The 12816-nt window shown below is 47.2% G+C and overlaps 1 protein-coding gene across 2 annotated transcripts in view; it reads left to right on the plus strand.

The window, feature by feature from the left end:
- C3_1H4orf54 (chromosome 3_1 C4orf54 homolog) overlaps positions 1–12816 on the plus strand; it is a 69572-nt gene that overhangs the window by 25329 nt on the left and 31427 nt on the right. Inside the window, exon 2 of one of the 2 annotated variants that reach the window (XR_015309332.1) lies at positions 11303–11407. The exons of the other annotated variant lie outside the window; for it this stretch is intronic. The gene's annotated coding sequence lies outside the window, so the exon portion shown is untranslated. The remainder of the gene's footprint in view (positions 1–11302; positions 11408–12816) is intronic. 2 annotated transcript variants of the gene reach the window in all.

Consider the following 12816-nt stretch of genomic DNA (forward strand, 5'->3'; position numbering starts at 1 on the left):
CAGGCCGGCCCTGCAGGGCTTGGTGACCCTTCATCCTACAGGAGGACCTCACAACAATCAGGGGCACCCATATAAGCTCCAGGCCAATTAATAATTGTGAGGTATGGGAGAATCAGGGGGCCCTAATCGCATTCTACAGCCCTCCCCCTTATTTAGCATTAGGCCACTGTCTGCACTGTTAACAGCTGCTCTGCTGCACTGCCCCAATCTGCACCCACTTCACACACTTAAGGGTGTATCGTAGCTCAGAGGGATAACGGGAACCATATCCTGAAAGCGGCACCTGATCTAAGACAGATATATTTTTAAAACTCATTGTATCTATTAAGCACGGAGGGAAGAGGAGCACTTCGCTTAGAGTTACGTGTCAAGACCTGTGCGTTGCAGGAGCAAAAACAGATGTTTACATAGGCACGAGATAATACAGTAATGCAAACAGAAATGTGCATAAATAGAAATAAACAGATTATTGTATACAGAGTAGAGCTCCAAAGCTTTGGGGAGCAGGCACTAGGAGCAGGGAAGGTAGATGAAGAAGAGGAGGGTCATTATTTGTTTTCTGAAGGTTAACAGCTTGTGAACCAGTTTACCATAGAGTAGATACTGCAACATTCCCTCCAGGACGTGTTAATTTGCACCGAGAAACTATATAACATCATTGCATGTATTCCTGAATCGGACCACATGACCCAGTGTTCTAATTGTGTAGCTCTTCAATCCCTGGCCTACACAGAACCCAGGATAATGTACTTTATGGCTCGTTCTCAAACAATCGATTCGCTCCTCTATCTCCAGTTCATTCACCACTTCCTGCACAAACGACCTAACCTTCTCTATCTTCCTTTCTATCTATTATGTACATTTCTCACCCTTATCTGTTCACCATGCCATATTATTTCACAACACAAATAAACTCCACACCACACAATTCCAACCCACACAATTCCACAACAAACAATTCCAATACCACTCATATAATACCACTCCACTACCCATACATCCACTACACTGCAAACCAAAAAAACATAGATAAAATACATTGTAAGGTACAACGCTAATAGCTTTAAATCTCGGAAATGCGAGACCTATTGCATTGCAAATGCTTGTTCTTTTCTACTGTTGGAGGTCAACAGTTTCGACACGTTTGTGCTGTGGGAGATGCATTTGCAACCGGAGTGATTTTTTTAGCAAAGTGAAATGCTTTCTTGGAATGGGTGGTGTGGTAGCTGATATAGACGTATTTTAACTTTATACTCACTGGTGATCTTTGAGAGTGTGGGTGATGTGGTGTTGCTGGTGATCTTTGAGAGTGTGGGTGATGTGGTGGTACACGAGATGCTTGCATTACATCGAATATCCCCTTTAGAAGTATGAGGGAGAATGCAAGTGGGGTGGGTAGTGGGAGCTACCCCATCAATGTGTGAATGGTTGGACAGAGGAGCCATATAGGTGGGTTGGTGGTGGGAGTTTCATTATGTGATGGAGGTTTGGTTGCTTACATATTCTATTCTGTTATTCACCTCTTCTGTCTGCCATTTTTCATGCAAAAGCTGCACTGCATGGAAAACCCGACAGAGCTGATGTCAAAATCACAGTATAGTATATTCTGTCACAGAAAGTAAAAACTGAATAGAACGGGATATTAATTTAATTGCTTTGTCTTCCCCATTATTATGTGAACTATCTGTACAAGTAGTCAGATATGACATTCGTGCACATTGAAATGTTTCTAAATGGTCTTTAAAATATTTATTTGTATTTTCAGTAATGAAATTCAGATTTTTACATTTGTACGTATACATGATAATGTATCATCAGAAACAGTGAAACTGTAAATCCTCAGAAAAATGCAATTACTTTAACAGAATTGATGAGTTACCACATTCATCTTGAAAATGGTGCATAACATAAAATTCATGTACAATGGATTTTATGTGTTAGGTGCATCAAAAGTGTAATAAAACATGAAAACACAAGATATCTTTTGAATGAAAAAAATAGTACTTATATGACTGCTAGGAGCAGCAAGAATGAGAAAGGACTATTGTGCTGCCTTAATACAAATAAACAATGGTTGGATTATATAGAAGTCACTATTAGTCCCAGTGTTTTATGGGATTTAATAGTTCGTGTAATTGTTTTCTGTTATTTCAGTTAATACAGCTATTTGTTACTGGCATAATATGAAGCCCACAGCCTTGACATGAAATTAAGTTAAAAAAAAATCTAAAAACATTCATTTTTTTCAAAGTGAAACGGATAAAATACAATCCAATAAAATATTGAAAGCACTGCTGCTGAATCTCAGAAGAAGGGATTTTAGATAATTACTTTCACATGAACCTGTACGCATTGTAGTCCTCTAGAACCTAATAACTACCACTTCTAACCATCTTTATAAGTAGCTTCATAAAATAAACAGTACTCATACCCAATCTTCCATTCCCCCTCCTTTATTGCAGTTCAATGCTGGCTAAATCACTTCTAATCTCTATTCCAGAAGGCAACATGCAAATATTGTGGGAGGGAAATTTGCTGTACCGTTGTGGCATAATCAGCTCCTCTTTTGTGGCAATGAGATTTCAGACTAGAAATGTCTAAGCTACCGAATGTCCTAACCTTATTAACATGAATGTATTTTTATTTATGCAACTTATAAAGCGCGCAAATACCCTTGGGTGTCTCAGCGCTGCGGACAGGTCAGACAAAGGCTGACACGGATGATTATTGATTAAAGAGCCAGGTCTTTAGTTGTTTTCGAAAAGCGATCAGCGTGGGACTGGTCTTGATGTGAAGAGGGTGCCTGTTCCATAGTTTGGTGGTGGCAACCGTAAATGTTCACCCCAGGAAGTTTTTTTGGTTCGGGGGACAATTAGTAGATTTGCTGCTGATGAGTGTAGAGGTCTGGCATGGTTGTAGGGGCAAAGAGGTTTCCTTAGAAACTCTGGTCCAATGTCGTGGACCGCCTTGTAGGCAATACATAGCGCCTTGAACTTGGATCTTCTTCTGACAGGCAGCCAGTGGAGCTGTCGTACCACATTGGATATAGGTTTGAATTTGGGGGAGGCTGTCAGAAGTCTGGTGGCAGCATTCTGCACTAGTTGCAGCTTGTTTAGGACTCTTTCTTGGGCATTGATGAATAGGCCGTTACAATAGTCGACGTTCGACATGACTAGTGTGCTAATGAGAGTCCTAGCAGTGCTTGTAGGCAAGGCCGGACTGGCCATAGCGGGCACCGGGCAATCCCCCGGTGGGCCGCACACGTGGGGGCTGGTTTTGGGCCCCTGAGGGCCGTTTTTGTTAAAGGGCCGTTTTTGCAGCCTAGCTACAAAATCGGCCCTATACCTAAATTGTCCGAAAAGAGCTTGGCGGCACCTCCACCCCCCCCCCACCCGAGTGGGGAGGGGGGCCGGCCGAGCACTTTGTCGGGGCCGATTTTGGTTCCCAGTCTGGCCCTGCTTGTAGGGAGGAAAGGTAAACGTTTTTTTTAATCATCTTGATAACGTAGAAGGATGCTGAGCGACTTCATTAGCCTGGTGTATGAATGATAGCTTGTCGTCGAACATAACACCTAGATTTCTTACCTTTGCGGCGGGGGACGGAGGTGATCCCAACTTGGCTTGCCATCAAGAAGGGGACCAGTTGGGGGAGTGGTTACCGAAGATCATCACCTCCGTCTTATCTGAATTTAATTTGAGGCAATTGTTTGCCATCCAGGCACTGATGTAAAGCATTCCCTCTTGGAAATTTGCAGCCACCGCCCCACTATCTTTGTGGATCGCTAGCACCAGTTGTGTGTCTCCGGCGTACGATGTTAGGCCCATGTTGTAAGATTTGATGACCCTCGCCAGATCCGACACATAGATGTTAAATAAGTTCGGACTTAGCGAGGATCCTTGAGGCACACCACATGGGGGGGGGCAAATGGTGGGGAATCAAAGTCACAGAGCATCATGATTGGGTGCGATTGTAGAGGAAGGAGGCAAGGAGGTACCTGGCTTTGTGTGTGATGCCGATGGCTTTGACACGGTCGATCAGAGTTACGTGGTCGACCGTGTCGAATGCAGCTGAGGGGTCCAGTAGCACAAGGACTGTGGCACCTTCCCCATCAAGTATCTTCCTGATTTCATTGGATGCTTTGATGAGAGCTGGTTCAGTGCCATGGCCCTTTCTGAAACCAAATAGGGTGTTGTCAAGTAGGTTGTTTGCGTCGATGAATTGTGCTAACTATATGTTCATGATTTTTTCAGCTGTTTCCGCTGGGAATGGAAGACAGGCAATAGGTCTGTAGTTATTAGTATCTGTGGGATTGAGGTTGTTCTTTTTTAATAGGGGCTTGATGACAGCTTTTTTCCAGATGGAATGGTACAAGCCTGTCCTAAACATCAAGTTGCAGATGTTTGCTAGGCTAAGACATATGATGTCGGGGTCAGTTTGAGGGTTGAAGGGGGGAAAGGGATGTTGGGGGATCCCGATTTAACTGTAGTAGTTAGGTGAGAGGTCTGTTCAAGGGAGACCTGACTAAATTGCTCTAGTGTAGGAGAGGTTTGTTCGTCGATTGGAGTGATTTTGCGGAGGTTGGGGGGGTTTATGCCTTTGCTGGGAGATCCTGTGGGGTTGTCAGTTGAAGTGTGGGCTGCGAAGTTGGCGTATATGTGACTGACTTTTTCTTGGAAGTAGCTGGCCAGCAAATTACAGAGTGTTTGGGAGGAGGTTATGGGGGTGTTGGTCTCTTGTCCTGATAGCTTGTTAACTACCTGGAACTTCTGTTTGACCGAATATTGTGCTGATTCAACTTGTTTGAAGTAATACTTGCTTTTCTCTGTGATTAGGAGGCATTTGTATTTGGATAGTGCCTCTCTATAGAGGATTTTATGGTCTGGATCATAGTTTCGGCGCCAATGCCGTTCTTGATACCTGCATTTTGTTTAGTGTCTCTGAGAACCAGGGTGCGAATGTGGCCTTTCTATTGTTGGGTACATTTTTGAGGGGAACCACCATGTTAACTGCGTTCTGGAGCCATTGTGTGTAGGTGATGGCTGCGAGTTCGGGGTCGTGTGACAGGTCTTGCTGGGTGGAAAGCAGGTGGGTTACCCCATCCTTTGAACTGCCTGGGGGGAAAGATTTTGGTTTGGGAAGGGGTATTCATTTTAGTTTGGATGTTGAAAAGGACTGCGCAGTAGTCTGTACATGGCAACGGGAGGACATTTTCTAAGGATATTTGTTGATTGTTGGAGAACAGTTCGTCCAGTGTGTGGCCAGCGGAGTGTGTGGGGGAAGTCTCTAGTTGCAAGAGGCCTACAGCCTCTAATTCGGCTAAAAGGGCTGACGTGTCTGGGTCATCAAGTGCTTCTAGATGGAAATTGAAGTCTCAGAGGATGGAGAAATTACATTCTCCTGCTACTAACTCTAGTAGGCAGCCCATGGCTGCGAGGAATTCCATTCGGGAGCCTGGTGGGCGGTAAAGGAGAATACCTTTAACCCCTTAGCTGCGGCGGCTATTCTGCCGCAGCGCTAGGGGGGAGGGGGGCCGCGCGGCGCTCCCATACTCGTGACGGAACCGCTCTGTCACGAGCCTCGGGTGGGCTGTGCTTGTGACGGAGCGGTTCCGTCACGGTCCCGCCCGCTTAATAGAACGCACTGCGCAGGTGCAAAATCAGCGCAGCACAGGCGCGGCGAGCGGGCCGTTGCGGAACCGCTCCATCACCAGCACAGCCCACCCGAGGCTCGTGACGGAGCGGTTCCGTCACAAGCACGGAACGGGTTAAACAGAAGGGAGTGGGTGACCATGATCGTGAAGGTAAAGGCTTCACAGATCTTGGAGGGGATTGATGCAGTCCTAATTGAGTTTTTTTCTCGGTAGATGAGTGCAAGGCCTCCTCCTTTTGTGAGAGTTCTATCGAATCTGCAGGGGAAGTAGCCTTCAGTCGTTGCTGTGGAGAAGTCTGGACCACAGGAGGGGTCACCACAGGTTTCTGTTATAAAAAGACGGTTGAGCTTGTAGTCTTCTAAGAGGTTCAGTATTTCGTATTTGTGTTTGGGGAGGGAGCGAGCGTTTATGAGAGCGGAGCACATTTTTCCTTTTTGTATGGACTGTAATTTGGAACGTGTGGGTGGCGTTGTGTGTAGGTTATTTAATGAGAATGGGCAATTTGGTCTACGAGTGGTGAGCTGAGTGGCTGTGACCTCAAGGTTGAAACAGGGGCAGCTCTGTGTGTGTTTGCTGGTGCTGAGAGTATGTATGAGATGTCTACTGGTGTAAGTTTCTGTCTTACTATGAGACTCTCTATCGAAACGGCCAGGGGACATGGCCCTGTGTGTGTGTTTCGATTTATATAGCGCACTTTAACCCAGGGGTCCCAAGGCGCTTGCTTAGGGAACCCGTCCTGGTATTCCCCTGTGAGATATCCCGGCCGGGTATCCACAAGGCGAAAGCCAGGCATCCCGCCGCGAGGGGCCGTAGTGGAGATTAAGCAAGCTATTGCCCAGAGTCGCAGAGTGTGACCCCGTGAGTCGAGTAGGCACCGGAACGAGAATTGTCGACTCCATGGAATTTTTTGAGCCCGAGACCCGCCGAGGCGGGGAATCGAACCCTGGTCCACGGCCGATCTCAGCTTCCGGGTCTGCCGCCTCTAACCACTGAGCCACGCTTCTCCACCTGTCCCGGTCGAGGCGTGGATGGGCGTAGATGGGCTTGCCTTTGGCGCGCCCGCTCCGCGCGTCCGCTGCGTGTAGTGACCGGCATGTGACTTTTATGGTGGGGGAGAGAACAGCTAGACTGCTGACCTGCGTGCAATTTCAAAGCGGAAGTAGTATTCGCTTCCGGTTGGTGCGTCAGCTTCCCTCCACTCAATCTGACCCAAATCAGCGGTGGACCGGGGAAACGCGTGAACAAAGTGCAGGTAAATACAATTATTAAAACAGCTTTAAAAACAGTAATCTGCAATTTTTAAAGCAACTATCTTGTGGCACTGGCGATTACTTGGTAGCGTGAGAGCGCAAGAAAGAGGTCACAGGAGCCCTTTGCCAGGTGCTCCGATTTAGGTTTCAGTGGGCGTTTTTCACCAGTCCTCAGCACGTCCTCTGGGCGTAGCGACCGGCATGTGACTTTTATGGTGGGGGAGAGAACAGCTAGACTGCTGACCTGCGTGCAATTTCAAAGCGGAAGTAGTATTCATTTCTGGTGGGTGCTTCAGCTTCCCTCCACTCAATCTGACACAAATCAGCGGTGGACCGGGGATGTGCGCGAACAAAGTGCAGGTAAAAACAATTATTAAAACATGCTTAAAAACAGTAATGTGCAATTTTTAAAGTAACTATCTTGTGGCAATGGCGATTACTTGGTAGCGTGAGAGCGCATGAAAGAGGTCGCAGGAGCCCTTTGCCAGGCGCTCCGATTTAGGTTTCATTGGGCGTGTTTACCAGTCCTCCGCATATATCTAATACCAGAAAGTGCAAAGAATTTATTATCTTCAATTTATTTCTTCCAATTCATCTCCTCAGTGGACAACATTAGAAAAGAAACCCTTTACTTCTCACAGCTATGGCTAAAGTTGTGCATTTCCAGTCTCAATACATACGTCTCTAGTGTAGAAGAGCTCATTGTGTCTTGCATGGCTTCGGAGGTCCCCCTTCAACAATTGCCGGAAGATCGATTCCACCATCTTAGAAACCCATTTCCCTGTCTACTGTTGAGTAACTGAATGATGAATGTTGAATTGTGATGGGTAAGTTTGTTTCACTTACTCTGTAAAACACCCAGACAAAATGCAATATTCCAATAAAATGTATAAAGTGCATGGCTGCCTCCGAGGAGGCGTCTCAGCACTAGCAGTTCTGAAGGTTGCTGCTGATTAGTCCGAACCATAGCATTGGGCCTACTTATCAAATAGGTATGTTTTCAGCAATTTACAGACGGTTGGCGGTAAGGAGTTCTAGAGTTTGGCGGTCAGGTAAGAAAGGGACCGTTTTCCTCTTCTTGTCTTGTTAATCCTCAGGACAAATGAAAGTTTTTGTTCTTTGGACTGGAGTGCTCTAGCCTGATGATAGGGAATTAATCTCTTCTTCAGACAGCGGGGGCCTTTATGCTCACATGCTCTATAGGCGAGTGTTAGGGCTTTGTATGTAATGTGGCTAGCAATGGGCAGCCAATGACAGTTGCGCAGGGAGGTCGTGACAGAAGCACGGGCAGGTAACTTCAGGATCAACCTCGCTGCCGCATTCTGAATGATCTGTATGGGCAGATAAGCTGGAAAACCCAAATACAGGAAAGACCAGTATAATGAGGTGTGTGGCCCAAATAGTACTACATACTCAATGTACACTTCCTTCTGAATTGACATCTTAGTGAACTTTCAAACCACTAATAACTCATTCTTTCTGGAGGCCTTACAAGACTTTGTAGAAATGTAACATAGACTGTCACTACTAACATTCAGCGATAACAGAGAGGTAGAACAAAGATTGAATAATATCCCCACAACTTATGATATGTTAATGAATCGATTCGATAACTTGAGGACACCCTGATCTTTGCAGATCACCTAGTAAGAGATCCTGGATTGACTAGTGATGTACATTGTGACAATTCCCTCCTTCTTAATTGCTCCCACTGAATTCAAGACCTCAGAATATTAATCAAAGAAATACATTGTCAAGCCTGAAAACCTGCTGTGTTGCTGGTGTAATTTTTTTTTTCATACCTTGAATTATTTGTAGTCTGTCTTACATAGGAGAAACTTAAATGTGAGATTTTTAAATCGCTTTTTATAGACCACATCAAATGTTTGCTAGTGATTCAGGTTCATTCCAGCTGATTTTGCTCGCATCATTGTTATGTTATGTCATGTTATGTGCATTTGTAAAGTACACTATCACCCTCAAGGGTATCCTGACACTGAGCAGGTACCTTTGATTAGTCGTGCCTATAGTAGTCTGGTTGAAAAGTCAGGTCTTTAGCTTATTGTGGAATTAAAGAAGAGAGGATGAGGTTCTGATGTGGAGTGGGATGCCGTTCCACATTTTAGGGGCGATATAAGAGAACTCCTGTACTCCTGATCTGGTTCTGTTTACGCCTGGGATGTGTGTGAGTAGGAATCCTATAGAGCAGACGTGTTGATGAAAGGTGAAGTTACTGTTCAGGTACAAGGGGACTAAGTTGTGGAGTGCCTTGAATGTGTGAGTAAGGAGTATGTAATGAGCTTTTTTGTGTATCGGGAGCCAGTGGAACTCCCTGAGGTGTGGTGTGATGTGAATTCTGTGCGGGAGATTGAGTATGAGTCTGACTGCCGAGTTCTAGATTGTTTGTGGTTTTCTAGTGAGTTGTTTTGTGATCCCGGCATAAAGAGTGCTCCCGTAGTCAAAGTTGCTGCCGACTAGGTCATTAGTGACAGTTTTCTATTGTTTCTTGGGAGCCATTTGAAGATCTACCTCATCATCTTCATGTTGTGGAAGCTAGTGATGGTGTTGACTTGGGTGATCATGTCCAGTTTGCTATTGATAATTATTCTGAGGTTCCTGGTGTGGGTGCGGGGTGGGGGTGTGGGGCTGAGTTTATATGGCTGCGGTGAGGTGCCGCATATCACCATTTCTGTCCTGACTGTGTTGAGCTTGAGAGAGTTTGCTACTTCGGTCCTGCAATCGATAAACTAGTTTCTTGTGCTGGTAGGCTTGCCGGAGAGACAGAGTATGAGTTGCATGTCATTGGTGTAGGTGATGTCATGTGCATAGATGACATGACATTGGCTAGAGGGATCATGGGTGTATTAAAGAGGGTGGGGCTGAGCGATGATCCTTGAGGCACTGCACAGAAGGGTTTCTGGGCTTCCAAGGAGTAAGATGCCAGGCTGCTGCCACCATATTCTATATCTGTTAAGAAGGAGTAGACCCAGTGGAGAGTGGGTTCATATCATGTAAATCTCATGCAGGCGCCTGATGAGGCTGGGGTGTGAGACATTGTCAAATGCTGCAGAGAGATCCAGGAGAACGATGGCTGTGGTGGTGATGATAGGGAATTAATCTCTTCCTCGGAACTCTGAGGTCTTTATGCTCACTTGCTCTTTAGGCGAGTGTTAAGGCTTTAAAAGTAATGGGGCTAGCAATGGGCAGCCAATGACAGTTGCACAGGGAGGCCGTGACAGAGGCACATTTATGTGCTGCGTTGGAGCCTAAATCTGGACTGCATGGCATAGCGAAGGCGGTGGTTGCCGAGATGTTTGGTGAAGCGTTGGTTGATTAGTTTCTCTAAGACCGTTTCCAGTTATTTTAAGAGGGGGATGTAATTGGAAAGCGTGGCTTGTCAGGGGATCGTTCCTTGAACAGGGGCGTGATGGTGGCATGTTTCGAGGTGTCCAGAAACGTGGCTGAGTTGATGGAGGCATTGAGGATGGGTGTTTGTGCTTATCTGATCAGTAGGAGCACTTTGGTGAGTGAAGGAGTGGTGAGGGCAAGGGTCCCATGGGGCCCCAGAGTGGATGATCTTCATGGTAGGAGCAATTTCAACAATGGTAACGGCAGGCAAGGAGGTTCGTTCGGTTGTGATAGGAATTTGAGTTGCGATGGTGACGGGGTCCAGTTGAGGGCCAACCTGTGTATGGAGGTGATTTTCTTACAGAAGAATTCTGAGAGTTTGTTAGAAAGGTCTTGTGAGGGGAGACCTTGCTCGAGACAGCAGGAGGTGTGATGAAATCTTTATAGATTCCTAAGATTTTCATGCTGCTGTTAGTGCTGGCATCAATACGAATTGCAAGAGCTGTGTGCTTGGTGCTCCATATCTGTTAATGACGAGGGTTGCCACAAAGTCAGTGATGTCTCTGGCAAAACTAGTGAGTGGTCCTGGTGGTCTCTATACAAGGGTTCTGCTCAGGGGAAAATTGGCTGTGATACGCCCAGGGACAAATTGTCTGTGATGTGTATCTTGAATGTGAGATATTCCATGTAGCTGGTGAGTGTATGAGGGCTGACATCTAGCTTAAACTTTTTGGCAGCAAAATAGAAATGTAGGATTATTACTATGCAAGCATATATGGTTACAAAAAGTTGTATTGATTGTTTTGGCTTCACGTGCCCATCACACATGACCACTGACGTCCAAAAAATTGAACATACCATTAATGGTAGTAATGCACCATTAACCTTTTATGATTGTAGCATTAGACTCTTTCTTTCTGTGTGTATTATGATTTAAATGGTTGCTATTTTACTATTATATTTGCACAATCAAGATGCAGTATTCACTGTCAGCACAATTTTACATGTGCGGGAAACATGTAGATTCAATGTGTGTCCTTAATTTATTTTACAGATGCAAGTAAAACGAATCAGCAAAAAATTATGCAATTCTCTATCGTCAATCTTCAAACTTCAACATTTTCTACTTTTTTTGGCTCGTGTTCTGCATACATAATGCGTAAGTTTGTGTTTTTCTACAAAAGTTGTCCACCTATAAAACAACTAACATGTGGTATAATGCAACCAAGCCTATCTCACCAGCTTTTTGTAATGTTGAACGAGCTAACTTCAAGGTTCAGTAAATGGCACACCTAAACTTTTATGAAAAATGTGTTTGTAAAATGTACAGACCCAACACCTCATCTTTATTAATATGTATGTTCAAGGGAACATGTTGTTGTGTATCCTACTCAGTGGCGGCCGGCACAGGTTAGAAGTATGGGCGGGGCAGGGTGAGGGGGAAGTCGACAGACGACAGGATAGGTAAAAAGAAATTACAAAATAAATAAAGGGGGCGTGTCTAAGATGGCGACGGAGTAGGACGCTTCTCCAGGTCCCTCCGGCGCCACGATCTTCATAGAATTGTACAGCGTCCTCTCGGGGGCACAGCTTGCCACCGGACTGCCTGGGGGAGCCCCGTGAGGTGATCCAGACCTGAGCGGCGTTCTTCCGGGGCCCCTAGTTGCCCAGAGAGCGGAAGTAGCAAGAGCGACTGCTGAGGGCCGCTGGGCGTGGAAAACTGTGGCGGACGGAGCGGAGGGGCTTCGGAGGTGCCGCCGCCGGGTCCCGTAAGCGTTGCCCGTGGACACTGGAGATCCCGCTGCCCCCGAAGCAAAGTGCGACAGTGAGGCAGCGGTAGCTTCGGGGACCCTGGAGGCCAGGAGGATCTGGGACGCACGGCCGGCGGCAAGGGGTGAGTCCCGGCGACCTGCATCACCCGAGGTCGGGGATTGGCGGCCTGGTGGTTCCGGCCCCCCGCCCAGTGGGGCTCCGGAGGTCTCGCTGCCCAGATCCCAGTAACGGTGAAGTAGCGCTACTGCTGAGGTCCCTGCGACCGGGACGGCCTGTGCGGCGCGGCTGTGACGTGAGGTGGAGCCGGCGGCCTGATCCAACCGAGGCCGGGGCTTACAGGCCTGGCCGACACGAGACCGGCAGCGCAGGGGGCCCCGACTCGGAGATGAAGAGAGGAGTGCTCACACGCTTGCATCCGGCATTCCCCACCGAGAGCGGCGTTGGACCTGGGGCGGACCCCGAGCAAGGAGCGGGCCGGGAGATAGGCCTCACCGGGTCCTGATCGGGGGACTGAGTTGGAGCCGTTGAGTGGGGTTTGGCGGGACGGGGCCCGCATTCGTGACCTTCAGCTCTGGCGCATGGACTTTGACCGTTACCCCGCTCCTCCCCCCCCTGGACCCGGCACTGTTTTAGGAAGGAGAGCCCAGAGCGCAGCTGAGACTTCCCTCCATTTGGTCTGCGCCGCGGGAGCCCTGAGTCTGGACTCCACGGCGCGGGGGTCAGCTGGTTGGTCTGCCCGGTGCCCTCACCTGAAAGGGGGCACAGAGAGGTGCGCGGGGCATCTGGAGCAGCTCG

Source organism: Lissotriton vulgaris, chromosome 3_1, assembly GCF_964263255.1.
Source record: "Lissotriton vulgaris chromosome 3_1, aLisVul1.2, whole genome shotgun sequence".
NCBI lineage: Eukaryota > Metazoa > Chordata > Amphibia > Caudata > Salamandridae > Lissotriton > Lissotriton vulgaris.